General features: G+C 43.1%; 1 protein-coding gene across 6 annotated transcripts in view; it reads right to left on the minus strand.

The window, feature by feature from the left end:
- Positions 1–19,199, minus strand: part of RALGPS2 (Ral GEF with PH domain and SH3 binding motif 2) — a 397,229-nt gene that overhangs the window by 347,104 nt on the left and 30,926 nt on the right. For 5 of the 6 annotated variants that reach the window (XR_012235342.1, XM_073593379.1, XM_073593383.1 and 2 more), the window contains exon 2: positions 6,292–6,323. The exons of the other annotated variant lie outside the window; for it this stretch is intronic. The gene's annotated coding sequence lies outside the window, so the exon portion shown is untranslated. The remainder of the gene's footprint in view (positions 1–6,291; positions 6,324–19,199) is intronic. 6 annotated transcript variants of the gene reach the window in all.

The raw sequence follows: 19,199 nt of genomic DNA on the forward strand, positions 1-19,199 counted from the left end.
TGGACTTGGGCGAGAACCTCCTTTCCTCAGCCAGGGCATTAAAAATGGGTCATGGATGGGTATTCCAACATGACAATGACCCAAAACATACAGCCAAGGCAACATAGGAGTGGTTTAAGAAGAAGCACATTAAGGTCCTGGAATGGCCTAGCCAGTCCTCAGACCTTAATCCCATAGAAAATATGTAGAGGGAGCCAAAAGTGAGTTACCAAACGTCAGCCTCGAAACCTTGATAACTTGGAGAGGAACTGCAAAGAGGAGTGGGACAAAATCCCTCCTGAGATGTGTGCAAACCTGGTGGCCAACTACAAGAAATGTCTGACCTCTGTGATTGCAAACGCAGGTTTTGCCAGCAAGTACTAAGTCAAATACTTATTTCACTCATTAAAATATAAGTCAATTTATAACTTTTTTTTTAAATAAGTTTTTCTGGATATTTTGTGGTTATTCTGTCTCTCACTGTTAAAATAAACCTACCATTAAATTATAGACTGATCATTTCTTTGTCAGTGAGCAAACATACAAAATCAGCAGGGGATCAAATACTTATTTTCCTCAGTGCAAGTATACACATACTTTTTTTGTTTTTGTTTGGGGGGGTGATCAAATTCATTTTCTAGCAAGCAAAAAAAAAGATTTTTCCATTTTACATATGAGAGAAATGTCAGAATTGGCCCGGTTGGCAAGTGGTTAAATCCCCCCCCCCCCCCCATAGATTTGCAATTAGGTCTTGATCAGGTCCGCCAAAAAAAAAAAAAAAAGAAAGAAAAAAAGATGAACGGACCCCTTTGGACTGCCCGCACGAAGGGGTCCTAATATTTTCGGGCTTCCCGCTGCAAGGGTATTATTTGACTACTTCCCAGGTATGCCCCTAGGGGCCTCTGATTTTTCTGATATGTGTACTCATTTTGGGTCAGTGAAGTCAGGGAATCAGCACAACAGAGAGGTCAGCCTTCATATTTCCCTTAGGAGCTTTCAAAATACATTAAGAAAAGTGGACAGAACAAAATGTCCTTGAAAACTTGTAAACATGTTTTCCCACTCATGTAATTAGCAACATTTGAACCGTTTCTCTCTTCCGCAGTGGACAACTTGCAGTCCTTTCCACTTCTAACTGTAAGCGGTTATAGACACAGCAGCTATTATGCTCATCTAACGGTCTTCAACAGACTTTTCCATTCCATCCATCAATCCAGGTACTTCTGTGTCACAACCCCAGCACTCTGAATATTCCCTGCACGTAGCAGGAACATCTCAGAGAGAAAATATCTGGGCCATGGCAGTACACAAAGAAATGATCATTTGCCTCATCTCAGAGTGTTTGGAATAAACAACAAAATACAAAGTTAACATATTTCTTCATTAGTTTGATATAAAATATAAAATGCTGTGCCAAACTGCACATCTTGTTAACTATTTCAGTTTGAAGTCACCACCCTAGCATGACTTACTTTTTTTTATTATACGAGAACAGAACCTTTTAAAGTAACTAGACTTACTTTCAGCAAGCACACAATCTGAGTCCACATTTTAGCATTTTCCAGACATTTTTGGGCCCGTTCACACTAGTTCAATATTAGTGTGCAATTAGTGGCCACTGTGCAGCAGCGACTAGTGGTGCCTTATGTCTTACAAACAAGACAAGGTTTACAATTTTTTAAATCTTATTGCAAGTGCACAAAACGTACACTCCATTCAGGACATTGCAAAGCAGTGCAATGTGCAACCTGCAGTGCCATCCCAAAAAATGCACCATGTCTGCAATTTGCTACAATGCACCAAACTCCACACCAGTGTCATGATGTGAATGATGAGGCACAAAGAAAAAAAAAAAAAAAAAAACAACATAACATAACATATGATGGGACTTTCATACTGCGGACTGAAAACAGCAAAGTAAATTCAAGAAGTTAAAGTGGAATTTCACTCTACCAATCCACATTGAGGATTAAAAATAATCATACTGCTAGCGTTAGTCAAGTGATAAGAAAGTATATTATATTTACTTGTTTTAACCTTTTTTTCCCACATTTCTTCAGTTACGTCCTGTTTTTTGCCTAGTCAAATGTGGTCATACATCCCAGGAGTCTTCAGGAGGAGAGGAGGGTTCTCTCAGCTCCTGCCTGCATGCCTGAACTAAGGGCAGATGAATTCCAGGAAGTAATGCTACATGAATCATTTGCCCTTACTCAAGATGGCCACAGCCAGAAATGCTAGGGGGTGTTTTTCAAAGTGATTTCTCTACAAAATAGCGCATGGAGATATGGATGGATGGGTTTGCTTTTATTATTAAAAATGAATTAGTGTTTTGGGTTTGTAGTGCTCAAATGTAGTGTAGATCTGCTTTAAAGTATAACTAAAGGCAAGTTTTTAATAGAGTGAAGCAGGGTAAGAACACCTGGCAGGTTTTTATTGACGTCTGTGTCCCCATTAGGAATATTAAAATTCTCTATTTGTCCTGTTCATCAAAAGTGAAAGAAAATCCAATTTTGAGTTGTCACCAGTACAGGAATAGGGGGGAATCTTACAATGGGGACACTAGTTACGATTACAACCAGGACATCCCTTTTTTTTTTTGGGGGGGGGGGTTCCTTTCACTTTCTCTTCTGGCTATGGGACAGGAAGTGAAGTAAAGTGAAATCTCCCCAATGGCACACAGCCCATGGAGAAAACAAAAAAAAAAAAAAAAAAAAAAAAAAAACAAACAGTCACTACAAGGGCATGTAGAGAACAACTGTTTTCTATGTGCTATTCAAATATTACTGTTCACACTATCAGGTGATCCAGGTACCATACCTCAAAATCCAACACAATAAAAACCATGGATTTGAATGAGAATTCTTAGGAAAAGTCATCTGAAAATTCGCAGAACATTCTGATGTCGTTAAAAAGATTTCATTTGTTTTTAACATGATTTTTGAATGAATTGATTATACCAAACCAAAACCACATACACCGTTATAAATTTGAGAAAAATTTTCTCATTTTGCTCCTTCAAATTTTTTTCGCCACTGCAGCAGAAAATGGTCGATTTGACCCACTGAGTCAAAAAAAATTAAACAAACTTTTTTCTTTTCCTAAGAATTTCCATTCAAAATAATATCCATCTTTGGCCAGCTTAAGGCCCCTTTCACACTGGGGCGGGGGCATTGTCGGCGGTAAAGTGGCGCTATTGTAAGCGGCGCTTTACCGTCGGTATTGGGCCGCTAGCGGGGCGGTTTTACCCCCCTGCTAGCGGGCGAGAAGGGGTTAAAACCACCGCAAAGCGCCTCTGCAGAGGCGCTTTGCCGGCGGTATAGCCGCGCCTTCTCATTGATTTCAATGAGGAGGAACGTTATACATTCCGCTCCTTCACCGCTCAGAAGATGCTGCTGGCAGGACTTTTTTCCCTGTCCTGCCAGCGCACCGAATTAAAGCAGCGGCACTGTCGGGTCGGTTTGCAGGCGCTATTAGCGCAACAGCGCCTGCAAACCGCCCCAGTGTGAAAGGACCCTTACTTAGGTTTTTTTTATGCTGGATTTTGGGGATAGGGTGCCTGGATCACCCATTAGCCTGAACAGTAATATAGGAGTATTGGAACAGTGCATAGAAAACAATTGCTTCCATTTGCCCTTGTGGTGGCTAGCTTTGGATCCAGTGCAGAAAAATGCAGTTACTGTGAATGGGGTCTTTCACACATGTACTTGTATACCATTTAATATTTCCATGTGGATATTTCATATACACACACACGATCAGCCTACTGTCTGCCAAGCACATGAAAATATCCACAGGAATAAAACCATACCTTGAAATTGTATTGTTTTATGAACAGTTGAACACGCTAACAAAAAGTAACAGAGGAGAAGTACAAAAGATTGCATCTCCTTTGAGAAATCGGATGTGGCAATCTACATTTTACCACCAAATAAATGGGAGTTAGTCAGCACTGTTAGTTTTGTGGGTTCCAGCAAATTTAATGGACGTAGCTCAGAGCTCTTGATAGAACCGACAAACAGAAGCAAAGTTTTGTTATGAAAGACAATACCATGCGCCTCTGACAACCAGAAGCATGAACACATCCTTGAAGTGGAACCACTAAAGCCAGAAGGTTCTTTATTTTAACTACTTGCCGACCAGCCGCTGTTAATGCGGCAGCAGGTTGGCACCCCCTGCACAAATTGACGTAACTGTATGGCGGGTGCTTTAGGGGTTAACGTCAGAGCCGATGCACGTGGCCGCGATGTCCACCGAGAGAGAGAGAGAAAGACACACACACACACACACACACAGATCTGTCAATGGGAGATCTGCTGTTCCTAGTAATCAGGAACAGCGATCTCTCTCTATTCCCTGTCACTACACTGCCCCCACAGTTAGAAACACATCCCCAGGGAACACTTAACCCCTTGATCATCCTAGTGTTAACCAATTGTAAACCAATCAATACACGCTTATTGCCATTTTTTTACCAAAAATATGTAGAAGAGCACATATTGGCCTAAAATGATGAAGAAATTCATTTGTTTACATTTTTCTTGGGATATTATAGCAAAAAATATTTTTTTTCTTCAAAATGGTCGGTCTTTTTTGTTTATAGGGAAAAAAATAAAAACCGCAGAGATAAATAAATAATCAAAAACCACCAAAAGAAAGCTCTATTTGTGGGAAAAAAGGACGTCAAATTTGAGTACAGCGTTGTACGACTGCAATTGTCAGTTAAAATGATGCAGTGCTATATCGCAAAAAATGGCCTGGTCATTAATGAGGCAAATCATCCGGTCCTTAAATGGTTAATGCATCCTATGCATTAAGGTAAAAAACCTTGTGGGTGCAACCCCCCCCCCTCAGACCCCCTAATTCTTACCTGAGCCCCATCTCGATCCAGCGATGAGCATGGGAGCAGTGGCTCTCCCTGGTCTCGCTCTTCTCATTGGCCCACACAGCAGCAGGAGCCCTTGGCTCCTGCTCTTATCACAGCCAGTAAGCCAATGAGGAGAATGGGGTTGGGGCCAAGCATGCGCCGTGTGTGAGACTAGACAAGGTCCATTCACAGGAGTGCAGCTCGGCTTGCTATTGGGGGCATGTGGCAGGGGGTGGGTTAGGAGGACCCAGGACTTCAGGCAGGGAACCCAAAAAGTGGAGGATTGGGGGTGCTCTGTGCAAAACTTTACACAGAGCTGTTTGTGAAACAAATATAAAAAAAAAAAAAAAAACTTACAACCTTTTTTTGAATCGCTTTAACGCAAACGTAACCAGATTGCAACAGCAAAAGACAACACAGCTCCAACATTACTCATCATTGACAGAGAAACACTCAAAACTTTTTGATAACAAAAAAAAAAAAAAAGCAGCTGAAATTCCTGGTAAGCCCAGAACAAAATAAGTGCACATTCAGACAAAAGCTGACATAACTACTGACCTCCACATCTCTCCCAGATAAAGCAATCATGTAGAGGTCATCAAGAGAAACCAGTGAGAACTGCAGGGGACCCAGAAAAGCGACACTCCTGGAAGCAGGTTACTCAGCAGACTGCAAGGAGCAGTTTCTCAACAATGCAGTGGGGGCTCAGGGGCATCAGAACTTCCCATATACACGATTCTTTATGGACAACTGCTTTACCTTCTATTTTACTTTGATGACAGAGCCCTTTTAAAAAGGCAATAACCCCACACTGAGAAAAGTGTGCTCTAATTTCTAGAGAAGATATGCAGTACCTTCGATCTGGCCAGAATATTGGAAAAACTACTTAACCATATACTGACACCTCCTGTATATAACACTGCAGAAACTTTCATGTAGTGACCAATCTTGGCATGATGGGCAGGCACATCACAACAAGATTTTCTCAATCACAGTTGGGTAAATAGTGAAACGTTCCTATATGCACCACAGAGCCGTACTTTACACTGACACACACTAAGCTTAGTCACCTGGCTGAAAGCCCTCACCGGTTTATAACACAAACTAATTGATTCAGTAGCATTTTGCAGAAAAGACAGAGCCAAATCACCCCCTACCATCAAAACAACTTCTAGCTTAAAAAAAAAGGGTAGAAAAAGAAAAAATAAATACTTAAACATTTCCAGACTAGCCACAGAACTTATGATCAAAGAAAAAAAAAATTTATATATATATATATATATATATATATATATATATATATATATATATATATATATATATATATATATATATATATATATATATATATATTTTTTTTTTTTTTTTTTTTTTTTTTTTTTTTACACATATCTCTATATATATATATGCACAAATAGAAAGAGAAAAAAAAAAAAAAAACTTCGTACCTCTGTTGATCCTGCCAGTCATTTCCAAATACCTGCAATAAATAAAAAATAAAAGTGAGGGTCAAAAGCCAGTCCACAGTTTTAAGAGGCGAGGCTCGCCACACCAATACACCACATTTGCATACATGCAAATCCCTGGGTGATCTATTATGGAAATGTTGACACTTGACTTTAGTGTCAAGAGCAGACCCTATACCCATCTTTAAACTGCATGGAAAGGCTGCACACACACACACCTCAGGCACCTTTCTGGAGGCCTTCAGTGGTTTAACCTCTTGCCAACCCCCATCAGTACATTTACTGTGGCAAGTCGGCTCATACAGGCACAATCACGTGGCTCTTTTCCGGGTCCGTGCGTGCACCCAGAAACTTGAGCTACCATTCGCTGCAGCACAAGCCAATCAGCAGGTCCCATCCAGTGATTTAGGGCCAGCACCCGCTGAGACAGTGGCGATGTGCCTTTTTTTTTCCCCTGCAAGGCAGGGTATAAAAACCGGCACATTGCTGCTTAAAAACAGCACACACATTAACCATTTGTTAGGCACACAGTTAACCCTATGATCGCCCTAGATTTAACCCCTTCCCTGCCAGTGACATTAGTAAAGTGACAGTGCATATATTTAGCAGTGATCACTGTATCAGTGTCAATGGAGATGTCAGTTCCCACAAAGTGTGCGTCAGTGTCATATTGTCCTGCCGCACTCACAGTCCCACTATAAGTTGCTGATCACCGCCATTAGTAGTATAAAAAAAAATTACAGTATAAAACACATACCTTTATTGGGATTTTTTTAACCAAAGACATGCAGCAGAATACATTGTGCCCAAAATTTATGAAGAAATATGATTTTTTTTTATTGGATATGCTTCATAGCAGAATGTAAAAACATTTCTTCAGAATTTTCTGTCTTTTTTCATTTATAAATCGCAAAAAATAAAACACAGGGGTGATCAAATATTACCAAGAGAAAACTCCATTTGTGTGAAAAAAAAAAAAAAAGAAGAAGGATAGACGTTTTGTTTGGGTACAGCTTTGCATGACCGTGCAATTACCAGTTAAGGAGCTCAAATGAACCTGTCAGGGCAAAAAAAAAAAAAATCTATGCAACCTATGCCCACGTTCAAAAAATCTCAGCAAGTACATAATGATCTTCCACAAATTCAGTGTGCTCCTAATAGGAACTAAACTCCCAGCAGCTGCCCTTGGAAAAATGTTATAACCCTGGTGATAATTTCACATGGAGTAATAAAAGCCCTTTTCCCCAATACTCTTTATTCATTTTGAAACAGTAATACAAAAGTAAGCCATAAGTGCTTTTAGATTGTACAATTTCCAACACAGGGTTTGTAACATTCATGTGGCACACGCTCGGGACCAACACCATATTAACAAACCAATTCTCAGGTGTCCAAGATAAAATGAGAAGCCGTTTCTTATTCAGGAAAAGGGTATAAGAAAATATTCTGAACATATGTCTGAACATACATTTTAAAGAATTTAGCTTTTGGCCCCAGTTCTTTCCCACTTTACTGGAACACCCCTTCCTTTTGGTAACTTGTAGCTCAATTCTTCAGAATGAAAAAAAAGCAAATAAATGGGGTGTGTGGCGCTACCCAATAGCCAAGGGCCAACAGGTGTGTACGGGGGGAGTGAGAGAACGGCACCATAGGTATAAAGGCCTCACCGGCGCACATCTCCTGAAACCCCAACCTAGGATAAAATGTCAATACCTCATGTATAGGTATTCCTGTGAGGTGTATATAGGTGTGATGATAGAAGACATACACCCTATAAAACATGCAAGTGAACTGCAGTGCAGGTAAGCCCCTAATGTGGTAACTGCAAAGCACGATCCAAAAGTACCTAGTATCTGTATATGTGCAAGCATGTAAACTAAATGAGTGGCATGTACATCCTAGCAACTACATACCACAAGTGCGTGACAGGTAATACACACAGTGCAACAAATATAAGTGATAATCCTAGTAATATTGCATCCAATATTGCATGGCGCCATTGTACGCGTTTCGTCATAGATGTCCTCAGGCTGTCGCTGATGTCTATGACGAAACGCATACGATGGCGCCACGCACGCTACGTCACTTCCGGGTACTCGAGCTGGTGGAACGCAGTTGGAGCGCAGCGGACCGCTGCTGTCCCCATCTCGGGTTCATTTTTATGTTCATTTTAGATTCTGTGTTGCAGCCTGCTCACCGCTGTCTAGAAGCTGGCTGCATACCCATATGACTTTTTGAATGTGTTTTTTTGCTGATTTTATCCGTTTTTGTAATAAATGAACATACTTCTACTTTACTACACTATGGGAGTCTATTTTTTTTTCTCCCTTGAGGGGTTTAATAAAGATCACGCCCGATCTACCTGGAGTCAGAGGAATGCTTTGGGAACAGTCACAGCAGATACCATGGTGAACTGATCGCATTGATTATATCCACATGCGTATTGCCTCTGTTGGGGTGATTGGATCCGGTGAGTGGGGACCCTTGAGGGGGAGCACAAAAGTCACCTGAAGACATTGCGAGCACTCAAGTCACCTATAGGTTTTCTGCTATATACCTGAGCATTACCAGACTTACACCTGTTATTTACTCATCTATATGAGGACTGATTCCTTATGTATACGGGCATATATATGCCTTTGAAGTGTGGTTTAACCCTTTCGGACTGTGCTACATGCCCATAATTTGGTTATCATACCTGTGACCCTCTGATACATTTTTCTGGATTTGTTTCAATTGTTTATATTTTATTTTCCATTTTGATAGCTGCATGCAATATTACTAGGATTATCACTTATATTTGTTGCACTGCGTGTATCACCTGTCACGCACTTGTGGTATGTAGTTGCTAGGATGTACATGCCACACATTTAGTTTACAAGCTTGCACATATACAGATACTAGGTACTTTTGGATCATGCTTTGCAGTTACCACATTAGGGGCTTACCTGCACTGCAGTTCACTTACACGTTTTATAGGGTGTATGTCTTCTATCATCACACCTATATACACCTCACAGGAATACCTATACATGAGGTATTGACATTTTATCCTAGGTTGGGGTTTCAGGAGATGTGCGCCGGTGAGGCCTTTATACCTATGGTGCAGTCCTCTCACTCCCCCCATACACACCTGTGGGCCCTTGGCTATTAGGTAGCGCCACACACCCCATTTATTTGCTTCTTTTTTTCATTAAAGTTCCCCTAGGGGAGCCTTATTAGGGGAGGCAGCAACCTTTCTCTCCTACCCTCACCCTAAGCGCGGTTGATTTCCTTATAACTTGAATATCAATTCTTCAGAATGTTCTTTTTATCGATTCCTTTCTCTGAAATAATTGCAAGTTAGACTTACCGGTAACTTGTTTTCCAATAGGCTTTCAGGACAGCACCCGAGAGATCATGGCTCCTCCTCCCACAGGAAACACCTCATCAATTAAGTCTTTAAATTGGAGCCCTCCACGTTGCCTCGTCAGTTGTTTGTAGAGAACTCCAGCCCCAGCTGCAACACATAAGCGACAGTTATATCATAGTATTACAGCATTAGCATAAAAAAGGGCGGGTTACTGCTGTCCTGAAAGCCTATTGGAAAACAAGTTACCGATAAGTCTAACTTGCAATTTTCCAAAACGTCTTTCAGGACAGCACCCGAGAGGATAATCGAGACTTACTCCATTTAGGGTGAGACAACAGCCTGTAAGACTTTCCTTCCAAAAGCCTGGTCCCCAGCCGTCATGAGGTCTAACCTATAATGACGGGCAAAGATTGTCAGACTTGTCCAAGTAGCTGCCTTACAGATTTGTTCGGGGGTGGCGCCAGCTTTTTCTGCCCAACTCACCGCCGAAGCTCTTGTAGAATGAGCCCGGACATTTACTGGACTCTCTTGATCTGTAAGGGAATAGGCTTCTGAGATAGCCATTCTCAACCATCTGGCAATGGTTCTTCTAGAAGCTTGCCTTCCTTTTTTATTACCGGAAAATAAAACAAATAGAGCATCTGAACATCTAAAGTCTTTAGTGTTTTCCAAGTAACTCAAGACTGCTCTTTTAACATCCAGGGTATGGAATTCTTCTTCCTTCTTACCCGATGGATTAGAACAAAAAGGTAGGAAGTATTATTTCCTGAGTTCGATTCTGGATCGAAGCGACCTTCGGCAAAAAATTAGGATCCGTCTTCAGAACAATTCGTTCTGAAAAAATGGAAAAGAAAGGCTCCCTGATTGATAAGGCTTGCAGCTCACTGACTCTTCGAGCTGTTGTAACAGCCACTAAAAAAACTGTTTTCAAAGTAATTAATTTCAGGGAGGCTAAATTAATGGGTTCAAAAGGTTCCTTGGTCAGGTCCTGTAGAACAACCGATAAGTCCCATGCTGGACAGCTTTTGATTACCACTGGTCTAGACTGGGTAAGAGCTTTGAAGAATCTTATTACTAGGGGTTCTGATGAAATGGATTTTTCCACGAATACCCCCAGCGCAGCAACTTGAACCTTGAGGGTGCTGACCGCTAGGCCCTTGTCCGCCCCTTCTTGCAGGAACTCAAGAACAGAAGAAGTTTGTTTTGGTGATCTGTCAGATGCTGTGCACCAGGAGTTGAAGATTTTCCAAACTTTGGAATATATTGCTCTTGTAACCTTCTTTCTACTGGATAGGAGGGTAGCTACCAACCTATCCGAGAAACCTTTTCTCTTCAAGAGCTGTTCCTCAGTAGCCAGGCCGTGAGCTTTAGTTTTGCTACTTCCTGGTGAAGCAGAGGACCTTGTAACAGAAGGTCTTTTCTTAACAGAAGGTGCCAGTATGGTTTTAGTTGCATCTGAAGAAGGGATGAAAACCAAGGCCTTTTTGGCCAGAAGGGAGTGATGAGGATCACTGTTGTATCCTCCTTCCTGATTTTTGCTATGACCCGAGGGATAAGCTGAAACGGGGGGAATGCGTAACAGAGGTGAAATTTCCAATCGTGCGCCAGAGCATCCACTCCCAGTGATGCCTCGTTCCTGTTCAGGGAGAAGAAGCGAGACATTTGCGAGTTTTCCTGGGTGGCAAAGAGATCCACTCTTGAGCGCCCCCATTTCTGCACTATTAAATGGAAGACTTCTGGATTCAATTGCCACTCCGCTTCTAAAATCTGGTTTCTGCTTAGGAAGTCCGCTACTCTGTTTAGGGTCCCTTTTAAATGGACCGCGGATAAGGATAGAGTATGGAGCTCTGCCCAACTCAGAATGCCTTTTGCCAGGCTTTGCAGAACTTTGCTTCTGGTTCCCCCCTGTCTGTTTATGTAAGCCACCACCGTGGCGTTTCTGACAGGATCTGAGTATGCTGCTCCTGGACTTCTTTTGCAAAGGTCAGTAAGGCCATCTCTATAGCTTTTAGTTCCCTCCAATTTGAGGACCTCAGTGCATCTTTTGTGGCCCACGAGCCCTGGGCCCACCGGCCGCTCATATGAGCCCCCCAACCCCAGGAACTGGCATCAGTTGTCAACCTCACCTGAGTTGGGAAGGACCATAACAAACCCTCTGAATACCTTGTCTGGTTCTTCCACCACCACAGACTTCTTTTTACTGAAGTAGGGATCTTCACTAATGAATCTAGTGAATCCTGCTGGTGATTCCAGGTTTTTAACAGGAAACTTTGCAGAGGTCTGAAATGGAGCTTTGCCCACTGGATGGCCGGTATGGAAGAGGTCAGGGTTCCCAATGCTGACATGACCTTCCTGATGGACAGAAATTGATTGGACTGTAGCAGTGACACCACTTGTACCAACTTTTTCTGTTTTTCCTCTGGAAGAAAAATTTTTTTGTTCCAAAGAGTTGATACGGAAACCCAGGAATAACACTTCCTGTGAGGGAATCAGATTTGATTTTTGAAGGTTTAAAATCCACCCTATGGATTCTAGGTGAACACGGGCTCTGAGCAAGTTTTCTTGAAGACCTTCTCTGGTCTGGGCAAAAAACAGCAGGTCGCCCAGATAAGGAATAACTGAGATCCCCTCTAGACGCAGAGGCGCCAGAGCTTCGGCCATTATTTTCGTGAAGACCCTTGGGGATGATGTCAGACCAAACGGGAGTGCTCTGAATTGCAGATGTACCACCTTCTTCCCTTCTTTTAGTGCTAACCTCAGATATTTCTGTGACCTGGCAGCAATAGGAATGTGGAGGTAGGCATCTTGTAAATCTATTGATGCCAGATAGCACCCTTGATACAGGAGGTTTCTTACTGAAAATATTGAATCCATCCGAAACCTTCTGTACTCTACTGATTTGTTCAGCATTTTGAGATTCAGGATAAGACGGAACTTTCCTGAAGGTTTCTGAACTAGAAAAACATGCGAGTAGAACCCCTGGAAGAACTCCCCTGCCGGGACCGGAACAATGACTTTCTGATTTTTCAGTTCCTGAATTAGGGACTTCATGGCGAAAGCCTTGACTGCATCCCTTGGGACGTTTGTCACCAGGAATCTTTTTGGAGGTTCTTCCGTGAATTCTATCACATACCCCTGGGAGAGCATATTTACAACGAACTGATTTGAAGAAATGGCTCTCCACTGAGGAAGAAACTCCTGGAGTCTTCCCCCGACCTTGAAGGAGTCATTGTGGTTTTGCAGAGGCCACAGGAGGATTGAAGAGCACTCCACCCCTACCTTTGGGCTTCTGAGAAGACCAGGACTTCCTCTTGCCCTGTGTTTTCCCTTCCTGCTGACCTTTTTGGGGCCGAAAGAAACGCTTACGGGTTTGCACCTGTTTTTTCTTAACCGGAAATGACTTTCTTATCTGCCGTACGGTCAAGAATGGACTCTAGCTCCGAACCGAATAGCAGATCACCTGCAAACGGAATACCACACAGTCTATTTTTAGATGCAGCATCCCCTGGCCACGTCTTCAGCCATAAGGCCCTTCTGGCAGAATTAGTTAAGGCTGCTGACCTTGCTGACATGCGGATAGATTCCGCAGACGCATCCGCAATATATGATATTGCTGCAGACAGGGTTGAAAAAGATTCTAGAATCTCCTGTTTTGAGGAATCTGCTATGACATGGGCTTTCAACTGGTTAACCCAGTGATCTAAGTTCCTTGTAACACAGGTTGTCGCTATTGCTGGTTTCAGATTGTGCATCACTGATTGCCAGGTTCTTTTAAGAAGCAGGTCCATCCTTTTATCCATAGGCTCCTTCAGAGTGCCCATATCCTCAAAGGCGAGGTCCGTAGACTTAGAAACCTGAGAAAAGGCAGAGTCCAATTTTGGAACCTTATTCCATATAGAATCTGGATTTTCCTCAAATGGAAATCTTTTCTTGTGAGCCCGGGAAAAGAAAGGCTTTTTGTCAGGTTCCAGCCACTCTTTTTTAATCATATCAGTGATAACTGAATGGACTGGAAAAGAACGGCCTTTTGAATCTCCTAAACCAGCATACATGCGGTCATGCAGGGAGAGTTCCTTCTTTTCCTCTTCTATCCCCAAAGTGGCATGGATTACCTTCAGGAGTCCTCCCACCTCTTCTAGTGACAATTTGTATTTAGAAGCGGTATCTGATTCATTTTTCTCCTCCTCAGAATCTGTATCATCTGGAGCGAGGGAAACGGACCCTTGGGAAGCGTCCTGGGATATCGGACCCCCAAAAATTATTTGAGAGCCGCCCTGGGGTTCTGAAGATGGCTGCGGAACCAAAGAATCCCTAGAGGGACCTGGTTCCTCTCTTAGGTTTGACCTAAAAGCTTGAAAGGTGGCCCGGAGCTCATCCTTTATTGTTGAAACCAAGTCGCCACATACGGATGGAGTCTCCTCTCTGACCAAATTTGTAATGCACTCTGCACAAAGCGTTTTGGTCCAAGCATCACTTAATTTCTCTTTGCAGACAGGGCACCTTTTCTTGACTGGTTGGGCAGAACCTTTGGCCTGGACAAACAGAAAAGAGACATGGAACCACGCTTAAAAGGCTGCAATCCAGCGCAAATAAGACACCCAGGTGCACTAAGGAAGATAACATCTCACTTTCCATGTGCCCAGCAAGCCACCACCACCTAATCCCCTGTTGTAGGGCAGATATACTAAATCTAGCCACTGCAACATACATTCCCATGGAGGGGGGGGGGGGAGGGGGGAGGGTGAGTAACCCCCCCCCACAGGAGAATACGGCCCAGGGTAATAGAGGACACAGTCCCTTACCTTAGCCTTGCTGGCGCCTTGGCTTGCCCCCTTATCCGCTGCATCGCTATCCATAGCTGTCTGCGGCGAGTGGTGAAACGACCGGTTCCAGATTCGAAAACGCCGCTGCGCTGACCTGGAACCGGAAATAAGGCACCAGTTGACCCTGCCCTCTCCCACTGCACTTTGCGTCCGGAAATGACGCGCGCGTCGACCCGGAAGTGCTGCCTCCTCCCATTACAGGACGTGGCTGAAGCGCTCTTCTGCCACCAGAAACATGGCGGCCGCCACCGCTCGTTCCTCCAATGCAGCCCACAGGGAACAGAGGACGGCCGCCTGTCTGGCCAAAAAATTTGGAGGCAGCACCCCCAGACGTACAGGCTCTCCCCGAGCACGGGAGAGGGAGCCCACGGGACCATCCATCTGAGAGGCAAGTGGGAGGCTCACTCTCCTAGCCTAAAAAAGACCTAACAGGTGAGAACCTGTGTCTCCCAGGATAAACCTGAGAGATCATGGCTCCCACCAGAGGTGTTCCTCCAGCTGGAGGAAACACAAAAAAACTGACGAGGCAACGTGGAGGGCTCCGATTTAAAGACTTAATTGATGAGGTGTTTCCTGTTGGAGTAGGAGCCATGATCTCTCGGGTGCTGTCCTGAAAGACGTTTTGGAAAAAATGTTTTATTACTAGTATGTTCATTACCCAAGTGTGGTTATCTTTTTCTGGAGTTAGGACCAGTTCACACTAGATGCAGTTCCGTGTGCTTTTTGTCTGCACTAAAAATGCATGCACAGTGTTTTCCATGTATTCATTCCAATGGCTCTATTTCACACCATGCAGTCAGTTTCCGGTGGAGAAATTGATTGCAAAATGACTGCATGGTGTGAACTAGAGCCATTGGAATACATGGAAAACACTGTGCATGCATTTTGTGCAGAAAAAAAAAAAGCACATGGAACTGTGTCTGGTGTGAACTAGCACTTAAAGCGGACCAAATACAGTACCCTGCTGGCCCCTCCCACCAACCATGATCTGCCTGCATTGCACAGAGATCTAATAACCCAGTCTCTATATTTTTTTGGTAGGCCTTGGTAAAGCTGGACTTTGCTTCTTCATGTCAGAGTTTCGTGCATGGAGGAGAACAGTGAGCATTACAGTACTGACATCCCAAATCTCACTCCAGATCCCTAATGTTAGAAGTCTGAGGCAGCAGTGCCTTAGCTTCACACCTCAGCTATGGGGGTACAAGCACAGGAGTGTCTAGGCATACTCACATACCAAGGTACAACTACTATTTGTCAGGGGAAATGGAAGACAAAAACACTGAATTTTCAGGGTACTGCCTAGGCACAATTCACGTTTTATATTCATAACTTAACATATCTAGAAGTTCCCAACATAGTAAATCTATGCTTTGATTTTAAAAATATGATATAATGTATATGTCAAAATCAGTAGAATCTACCATCTAAGATTTTGATTCACTTATATTTGCATAGAGATCGGTTTTATCCTTAGGAGAACGACACAAGTCAGAACACAAGGTATTCATGTAGACCGGGGGTCAGCAAACCGTAAATCACGATCTACCAATAGATTGCGGCCAGGTGACTGGTAGATCGCGTTCTGGGCTTGCTGACCCACCAACCCAGAGCATCAAACAGTGCAATGCAGAGGGACTACTTGTAAAGTTGGAGCTGTTGTAGAAAGCAAGAGCTTCCTACTACAGTGTAGTGCTGGCTCCTGTCCCATGCGGAGTGATACCAACTGCACTCCACCTTATACCCCAGCTATCGCTCTCCAGAGTGGTGCCAGCAGCAGCAAAGAGGAGATCTTCAGGTCGGTGTGAAGCAATACACTGGACAGAATAGTATAGGGCTGCTTTCACAGTGATGTACTGCAGTTTACCCACATCGGAGGTGCAGTGCACATGCAGCTTTCCTGCGCTTAGCAATAGACTAACAATATATCCTGCGGGTTTGGTGCACTTTCTGAAAAAGTTCACCAAAACTCCTGAATGCGGGATATAAAAGAAGTCTATGACAACGGGCCACTAACCCAGGAAAGTCACAGATGCAGCAGCCTTATAGGGGCCCAGAACAGTAAAGTTAAGTATAGTTAAGATGAATTTTTACCACTGCAACTGAACCCCCTTTGGCATGCAATGCACCCGATTGTGACAAGGTAGTACGGCAATTAGAGGTTTAAATCAGGTGTGAAGAGGGAACACTGGGCAACACTGTCTGACGATCTTTGACTTCTCCCGTGTTGGTCAGGTAGATCTCCACTCTTTAAGGTTGCCTACCTCTGATGTAGACTGTTTTAACCGTTAGTTAAACTGTGTTTAACTAACTAGACTGTTTTATTGCGAAATCTCAATTGCCACCACTTATGAATCCTCTGGAGAAAAATGTAGTATGTTTTCTCATAAAAATGAATAAGAATCCTGTGCCTGTTAGCTCCTGCACTGCAGTGATCTTACCATAGCCCAAGTACCTGGCATTGACAGAGTCTTATGTGAATGTTGCTGAACTACATCTCCCAGTATTGAGCAATACACAAGCAAAAACACTGGCTTCAATTACAAATAGAAGAGTGAAAATGTTCACAACTGATAGAAACTGGATTTTTGAGGTTTCTTCAATGCTCAATTCCACAAAACCGCTGTAAAGAAAGTACTTGCATCTGCTGACTGTCAGCTTGGGACACTCACAACAGCTAAGGCTGCCAAACAATACAGACACTGTGCCAGCTCCGTGTCTTCTTATAAACCGTATCCATCACGAGATACACTTACATTTCAAACTAGCAGCTTTTAGCTTTCCCAGGGGAAGAATATTAAATGCATGCAATGTGAATAAGACATTAGAACGCCGCCTAAGATCCTACGTCTACATAGTCATAAGACAAGTGATGTAAGGTGTTTATAAAAGAATTTCATCATTTCTCTTCTGAGAAACAGTACAGGTTTGACAGACTTCTAATAGGTGATGAGCATCACACACACACACACCTCAGTGAACAGGCTGTGTGGGGTCGGTATCCTAAGAAACCAAGGCGCAGTATCTGTCAAGTGGAAGACATCCAATCAACTTTATAAATATATTGCATCAGGTAGAATGCAAAGGGTACTAACACTAAAAAGATTATATGGACCTTGAGTATCAACAGGCTCTTACCAAGGCTGCCCATAGGAGGACTATTTTTTTCCTGGTCAGTCAGTAGGCTGATAAAAAAAAAAAAAAAAAAGGAATGCTCCCTGCTGGGATATTGTATTCTGACAACATCTGTAAGCTGGCTTCACTTCCTGATTCCCTTACCAAAGATGGCGGTGGCAGCACCCGAGGGACAGATCGGCTTCGGGTGCCGACATCGCGGGCGCCCTGGACAGGCAAGTGTCCATATTTTAAAAGTCAGCAGCTGCAGTATTTGTAGCTGCTGACTTTTTTTTTTTTTTTTTTTAAATTGGCGGAACTCCGCTTTAAAAAAGGGGAAAAAAAAAAAAAATTTACAAACTTCGCTGCCAAAGTGTATCCATTAGAGATCATTGCAGGTAAATCGCTGGCTGTGCATACAGCTGCAGCCACCGCCGACCTGTCACTGAAGTGTACAAAGTTCAGCGGCCGTAGCTAGCTACTTTGCTGGTGGCAACTTCAGCAGTAAAATTCTTGTAGCTGTCATTCGCAGCAGGGCTAGTCGCCCATGCAAATGTAGCTTTATACTAGTGCTCATTATCACAACAAAAGATGAAAAAAAAAAAAACAACAAACACCTTTCAATGGGAATGGCGATAACGTCTTGCTGCGTCTTGCTGCGTTGCTGTATAGAAATTGAAAGAAAGCTCCCAAGGAAACACAGTGGAGAAGAAAAAACCTGACAGAGGATTTAACCATACCCTAATCTATGTAAGGCAAAAAGAAAAATAAAGATATACTTTAAGCAAAGACAATTCCATTATATGTTAAACTACATAAACACTTGTTTTTTATAGTTTCTGGAGATCACATTGGTGGTGGCGCAGGTAAACACAGATCCTAAATCATGCCTCACCATCATTAAAGCGGAGTTCCAGCCAAAAATACAACTAGGTCTTAAATAAAAGACTTCTTTTCCCAACCCCCCTGAAGGCTTCACTGCCGGTGTCCCTTAGCTGCAACGGCAGCACCTACACCATCATGTAGATTAGTACAAATGTGTCATTAGTAACAGGCGTTCAGAAACAAAGTACTAACAAAGGCAATATTTACATGTTATGTATCAATATACAGTCCCCAGGATAGGTATTTATATAAGCCAGGGGTAGGCAACCTTTTGAGCACAGTGTGCAAAATGTTTTCAAAGAAATTGAGTGTGCCGATGTTATAACAAAAAAAATGTCAACTTCACACTCTCAATCATAAAAGGATTTTTTAAAAAGTAAATGCTGTAAACTACTTTAGAAGTGAGAAATTAACATCCTGCACTCATGCCTCAGATCAGCCCCAATTCCTGCAACTCCACACTTCGGATCACTGTACCCCCCGCACATCTGCCCCACCACTGCAACCCCCTGCTCACCTGCCCCCCCCCCCCCCATAAGCCCCTGCTCACCTGCCCCACCACTGTAACCCCCCTGCTCACCTGCCCCACCACTGTAACCCCCCTAATTAGTAACCCCCATTAATTAATAATGGCGGCAATCTGCGATTTTTATCGTGACTGACATTATGGCTGACACATCGGACACTTTTTACACTATTTTGGGACCATTGTCATTTAT

This window comes from Aquarana catesbeiana, linkage group LG07 (genome assembly GCF_042186555.1).
Source record: "Aquarana catesbeiana isolate 2022-GZ linkage group LG07, ASM4218655v1, whole genome shotgun sequence".
Lineage (NCBI taxonomy): Eukaryota > Metazoa > Chordata > Amphibia > Anura > Ranidae > Aquarana > Aquarana catesbeiana.